The sequence below is a fragment of the Lolium perenne genome, chromosome 3 (genome assembly GCF_019359855.2).
Source record: "Lolium perenne isolate Kyuss_39 chromosome 3, Kyuss_2.0, whole genome shotgun sequence".
NCBI lineage: Eukaryota > Viridiplantae > Streptophyta > Magnoliopsida > Poales > Poaceae > Lolium > Lolium perenne.
The window spans coordinates 103,436,172-103,443,099 of record NC_067246.2 but is presented as its reverse complement, the minus strand read 5'-3'; positions in this window follow the sequence as shown (position 1 = coordinate 103,443,099).

The window sequence follows — 6,928 nt, the reverse complement described above, 5'->3', positions numbered from 1 at the left end:
CATAATCATTCTTAACACTTCTGGACATTGCACAAAGCTACTGAAAGTTAATGGAACAAAGAAATCCATTAAACATAGCAAAACAGGCAATACGAAATAAAAGGTAGAATCTGTCAAAACAGAACAGTCCGTAAAGACGAATTTTTCTGGGGCACTTAACTTGCTCAGATGAAAATTCTCAAATTGAATGAAAGTTTCGCACATATCTGAGGATCACGCACGTAAATTGGCAGATTTTTCTGAGTTACCTACAGAGAATTCTACTCAAATTCGTGACAGCAAGAAATCTGTTTCTGCGCAGTAATCCAAATCTAGTATTGACTTTACTATCAAAGACTTTACTTGGCACAACAATGTAATAAAATAAAGATAAGAAGATGTTGCTACAGTAGTAACAACTTCCAAGACTCAAATATAAAACAAAAGTGCAGAAGTAAAATAATGGGTTGTCTCCCATAAGCGCTTTTCTTTAACGCCTTTCAGCTAGGCGCAGAAAGTGTGAATCAAGTACCATCAAGAGACGAAGCATCAACAGAGGGGTTTGGAGTTTTCTCAACTATGCATTGTATCTTATCTATGTAAGTTTCAGAGGCTCCTTTTTCATTACTCTTAGGCTTGCTATTCTCATCAAACAAATTTTCAGGAACAAGCCAACCATAGTTATTTTCTAGAGCTTCATGCATTCCTAGGAGCTTGCAAGGTATTGATGTCTTAATATCCCCTCCATCATTAATATTATTAGTGTACTTTATTCTATCAATGTCCATATTTTCAAGGGTACTAGCAAAGTTGGTTTAAGAGCCAAGCATCTTATATTTAATAAAGACTTTTCTAGCCTCTCTTGCTACACCACCAAATTCTTTAAGAAGGGTTTCTAAGACAAAATCTTTCTTTTCTCCTTCCTCCATATCAGAGAGTGTAAGAAACATATGCTGAATTATAGGATTGAGATTAACAAATTTAGTTTCCAACATGTGTACTAAAGAAGCAGCAGCAATTTCATAAGTAGGAGCAAATTCTACCAAGTGTATATCTTCAAAATCTTCACCTGTACTAACATGAGTGAAAAAATCTTCTATATTATCTCTTCCAATTATAGACCCTCGTCCTACCGGTATGTCTTTTAGAGTGTACATAGGAGGAAACATGATGAAATAAACAAAAGGTAAATAAAGTAAATGCAAGTAACTAATTTTTTTGTGTTTTTAGTATGGAGAACAAGACAATAAATAAAGTAAAACTAGCAACTAATTTTTTTGTATTTTTGATATAGAGAACAAACAAAGCAGTAAATAAAATAAAGTAAAGCAAGACAAAAACAAAGTAAAGAGATTGGAAGTGGGAGACTCCCCTTGCAGTGTGTCTTGATCTCCCCGGCAACGTCGCCAGAAAAAGTGCTTGATGCGTGCAGTTAACACACGTCCGTTGGGAACCCCAAGAGGAAGGTGTGATGCGTATAGTAGCAAGTTTTCCCTCAGTAAGAAACCAAGGTTTATCAAACTAGTAGGAGTCAATGATCACGTGGAGGTCGTTGGTGACGGAGTGTAGTGCGGCGCAACACCAGGGATTCCGGCGCCAACGTGGAACCTGCACAACACAATCAAAGTACTTTGCCCCAACGTAACAGTGATGTTGTCAATCTCACCGGCTTGCTGTAAACAAAGGATTAACCGTATAGTGTGGAAGATGATGTTTGTTTGCGAAGAACAGTAAAGAACAATTGCAGTAGATTGTATTTCAGATGTAAAGAATGGACCGGGGTCCACAGTTCACTAGTGGTGTCTCTCCCATAAGATAAATAGCATGTTGGGTGAACAAATTACAGTTGGGCAATTGACAAATAAAGAAGGCATAACAATGCACATACATATATCATGATGAGTACTATGATATTTAATCAGGGCATTACGACAAAGTACATAGACCGCTATCCAGCATGCATCTATGCCTAAAAAGTACACTTTCAGGTTATCATCCGAACCCCTTCCGGTATTAAGTTGCAAACAACAGACAATTGCATTAAGTATGGTGCGTAATGTAATCAACACAAATATCCTTAGACAAAGCATTGATGTTTTATCCCTAGTGGCAACAGCACATCCACAACCTTAGAACTTTCTGTCACTGTCCTAGATTCAATGGAGGCATGAACCCACTATCGAGCATAAATACTCCCTCTTGGAGTCACAAGTATCAACTTGGCCAGAGCCTCTACTAGCAACGGAGAGCATGCAAGAACATAAACAACATATATGATAGATTGATAATCAACTTGACATAGTATTCAATATTCATCGAATCCCAACAAACATAACATCTTGATCATCATAGGCAGCTCACAAGATCTAACATGATAGCACAATGAGGAGAAGACAACCATCTAGCTACTGCTATGGACCCATAGTCCAGGGGTGAACTACTCACACATCGATCCGGAGGCGATCATGGCGATGAAGAGACCTCCGGGAGATGATTCCCCTCTCCGGCAGGGTGCCGGAGGCAATCTCCTGAATCCCCCGAGATGGGATTGGAGGCGGCTGGGAGGTTTTCCGTATCGTGGCTCTCGGTACTGGGGGTTTCGCGACGAAGGTTTTAAGTAGGCGGAAGGGCGGAGTCGGAGGGCTGACAGGGGCCCCACACGCTAGGGCGGCGCGGGCCCCCCTAGGCCGCGTGGCCCTAGTGTGGCGGCGCCTCGTCGCCCCACTTCGTGATCCTTTCGGTCTTCTGGAAGCTTCGTGGAAAAATAAGACCCTGTGCGTTGATTTCGTCCAATTCCGAGAATATTTCCTTTGTAGGATTTCTGAAACCAAAAACAGCAGAAAACAGCAACTGGCTCTTCGGCATCTCGTCAATAGGTTAGTGCCGGAAAATGCATAATAATGACATATAATGTGTATAAAACATGTGAGTATCATCATAAAAGTAGCATGGAACATAAGAAATTATAGATACGTTTGAGACGTATCAGGGAGCTCCTAGGGCACAAAACTAGTAGGTTGTGCCACTACCGAGGTACCGGTCGACTGGTAGCCAATTTTCTTACTAGTGCTCTAATCCCAACTGTTAGACCGACGATTATGACTGCTGCTACATGTCTAGTTCAAAACCTGTGCGTTGGAAATGGTGCATGCCGGCCTCTTAGCTCCTAGAAAAATTATACAACAATTTATTTGATGAATTGATGATTTTTAGTCTAGTCTAAACAACTCGGCAAAGTGCTAACATGAATGGTAGAGTAGTCTTCTTCTAGACCATGCAGCTAGCGAGTATGCATATCTGGTGCATGGAGCCACCAACTTCGGACTTCCCATTTGGGAAAAGGCCTATTTAATTATCTGGAGCAGTGTAGTATCCCAAAGTATCCAAAGGGTTCTAGAGCATCGCCAGTCCAAGAGATCGAGTGGGAAGGATGGGTGACAAATCCATGCATTCACAACCGTTAGATCTGAAGAGTCCTTGTTGCATGAGCGGTATATTGCACCTCTAAACTGCAAATGAACGGCTTCAACTACTTCAAAGACGCATTAGCGGGAAGGCTGTAGAACTGAGTGAAAAAAATTCAGATTCAAACGGTCACGTATTATATGGAATATATAGAGTTTTTATAGTCTAGTAAAGATATGAAATTTAATTTTTTTGTGGAATTCTTTTCCTATATAGTAACCGGGAGGTGTGTAGTCTGTTGTATATGTACATAGCTTGTGTGTGGGATTATGTTTTTTTTAGAAAGCGTATGCGACTATGTGATCAGTGTGTTTAATCTGATTGACCTGTTATAATTCATCACTCCATCAGTGAGATTGCACAAGCAATCACATCATCACACTGCATGCAGTAATTAGTGAATACAAAATTAAAGTTAAGCGCCAAAACTTGAATTATTCGGGGAGCCTCGGCCCGAATTTTTTCCTGCTCCTGGTTTCAAACACTATCATATCCCCTTTCTATGATTCTACCCCTCCAGCTCCAGCTACGCGTTTGGTTAATTTGGTTAGATTTATACGGTCTCATGGTAAATACAGTTTTAATATTTTGGTAAATATGATTTTGTATGAAAATATAACCCTGTTCTGGTAGTAACCATTTAACTGTAGTTAGGTTTCAGTAATAACCAAATTAACCAAAGTTATCATGAATTTTGAAATAACACATAATTTTTACGGTCAAATATTTTAGTTTAGTTTTGTTACCCGCAAATTTTTGGGTTTTTTCATTTCGTATGACTGAACTAAATGTGTTGCAAGACAAATAAAAAAAGATAAGGTCTCTACAAAAATAAAATTAGTGTACGATAGCAAGTTTTGAACCTACAACCTCTACATCCACTTAATGAAGGTCTGAACCATACTGTATAACATTTACATGTAATCACTACATTTTTCGTCCTACATAGTCAGTGGTGGAGCTACTTGTAGCTAAGGGTCCACATGATACCGGGTATTATTTGTTTCCTTTGTAAATAAGCATTTTTTCACCATGTGTGCACCCTGTAAAATATGATTTTTATCTGATGTGGCACCTCTAGGCACCCGGTTGACGAATGCTCTAGCTCCGCCACTGTATATAGTAGTTGTATATGTAGTTACGCTGAGCTGGAGATGCAATTCTACGTATGTTTGGCCATGTTTGACTTTATTCGGTTTTAAACCGAAATAAATGAAGTGCTTATGGTTATATTTTTTGCTAATTACCAAAAACTCGAAAAACCTTAATTTCAATTACATTCATGTTTTTTCTGTTCGGTTTTCGATTTCAGTTCGGTTATGCATAGCGCAACATCCAACCCACAACTGTACTATGGTTTGTGGGTCCTATGTACAAGCTTTGAGGAGAATTTGAAAACAAGGAGCGCGAAATATTTCGGGCGGGGGCTCCCCTCCGCTCGACCTCCACGGATCCACCTCGAGGCCCGGTTTTCTTTCCATTCCTCGAAAAACACCAGGCTCCGTCTCTCTCTAGCCAGCCGGAGTCCCGGAACACCCCACCCTCGACTGCCGCACCACCGCGCCGGAACATCCCCGCCGCACATCCTCGGCCTACCCGCCACACCCTTACACCGTATGCTCCTCATCGACCACTCAGATCTACCGAAGCCGCTTCACCGTCGAGCACCACACCAGATCTTATTCACCCGGTGCCACGCCCACAGCAACTGAATAGATTCACCGACACCGCCATGCGCTACATGGGATCCACTTCACCGACCCTCTCAACAACCGCGCCAAAGATGTCATCGACCTCCCAGATCTGCTTCACCGCCGCCATCAGCTACCGCCACCATACCGGTACCCGCTTCACCGACGTCCACCGCACCGGAACAAGATCACTCAGTCCCTTGCCTGCCGCATCTGATCCGCTTCACCAACATCGTGGTGCATGGCACCGGATCTGCTTCTCCCACGCGCACGTCAACCGCACCGAAGCCATCAACGGCGAACCTAGACCCGCATCTCATACGCCGACAACCAATGCAGATGCAGCGACCTCGTCGACCTAAAAGTGACCTGCATTGACACCCACGATGCTTAGATCGACGCCGCATCAACTCAGGTAAACATACCCCCTTCCCGTTTTTTATTAGTAGCATAGCAGGTTGCCAGGTTCTATATTTCTGTATTCCCTTCTAGTATAAACCATGTCGCTCCGCATGATACCTTTCTTTGTACTACATGGAAACTGAACATGATAGTTCGTTGCAGTACATACCAAGTCAATGAACATATGTTGGTTTACATTCAGTGTCCTACATGTTCACAAGTGATGCCATTATAATTTCCATCTGGTTCATTTTTAGCTAGGCAAGTAAGAGCCTGCTACTATGTAGTTCATGTAAATTTTAAGTCACTGTCATTTTTTCTCTGAACTTTTTCATTGTTCAAAGTAAGGAACAAGCTCACCGAGTTTCGAGCCGATCCAAGAACGTTTGAGCCTCCAAACACCAGTTTGAAGACAGACTGGTCATATCTCAAAATACTGGACAGAAAACACCTCTCATTCTTCTTCCTCTCTGTTCACTTGGTTGTAGTGTTCTAGTGTGTTTTCTCCCCCTCTCACAGCAACAGCCATGTTCTAGGGTTTTCTCCTCGATTAAGGGTCGATAGGTGTTGGACTTTCTGGGCTGATGTTGGGCTGCCAACACTCCTCCATGTGGAGGGACATGTCCCAACATGTAGTTCATGTAAAATTTAAGTCATCGCACATGATGGTTTGCATTCATGTTCTACAAGTTAATTAATAGTACCATTATAATTTTTGTCTAGTTCACCGTTAGTTACGACCATAACTGCATGGTATTATTTACATCATCACAAATTTGACTCAACATGATGGTTTGTATTCCTGCTCTACAAGTTCACAAGTGATGTTGTTATAATTTTAATCTGGTTCATTGTTACTAACAATGCTAGCTGCAAGCTATTATCTACTTCATCGCAAATTTGAAGTCACTGAACATGTTTGTTTGTGTTTCCTGCACTACAAGTGATACCATTATTATTTCTACCTACATGCTACGTTGTGCGTTTCTGCCACTAGTGCAGGGAATGCAACATTAACTTGTTATCACTATGATATAAAACAATTGTGCGCCATATGATTCTTCAGAAGCTGCAACATTAACTTGTTTCTCTTACTTCACATTGCCCTCACATATGGAACGCTGAACATATTGGTTTGTATTCCCTCTTCAAGTTCACAGGTGATGCCACTATATTCTATATCTTCTTAGTGGTAAGGTATGTTGTTAACTAACCTCTGTGTTGCTTGATAATAATTTTATGAGCCATCTGGTCTGGTCCTTAGAAAGCTGCAACATTAACTTGCTTCTCTTAGTTCGCGTGGCGCTAACACATGGAGAACTTAACATAGTGGCTTGCATTCGCCACTATATTTTGTATTTGGTTCAGCCTAAGCTCCAGAATTAACTATC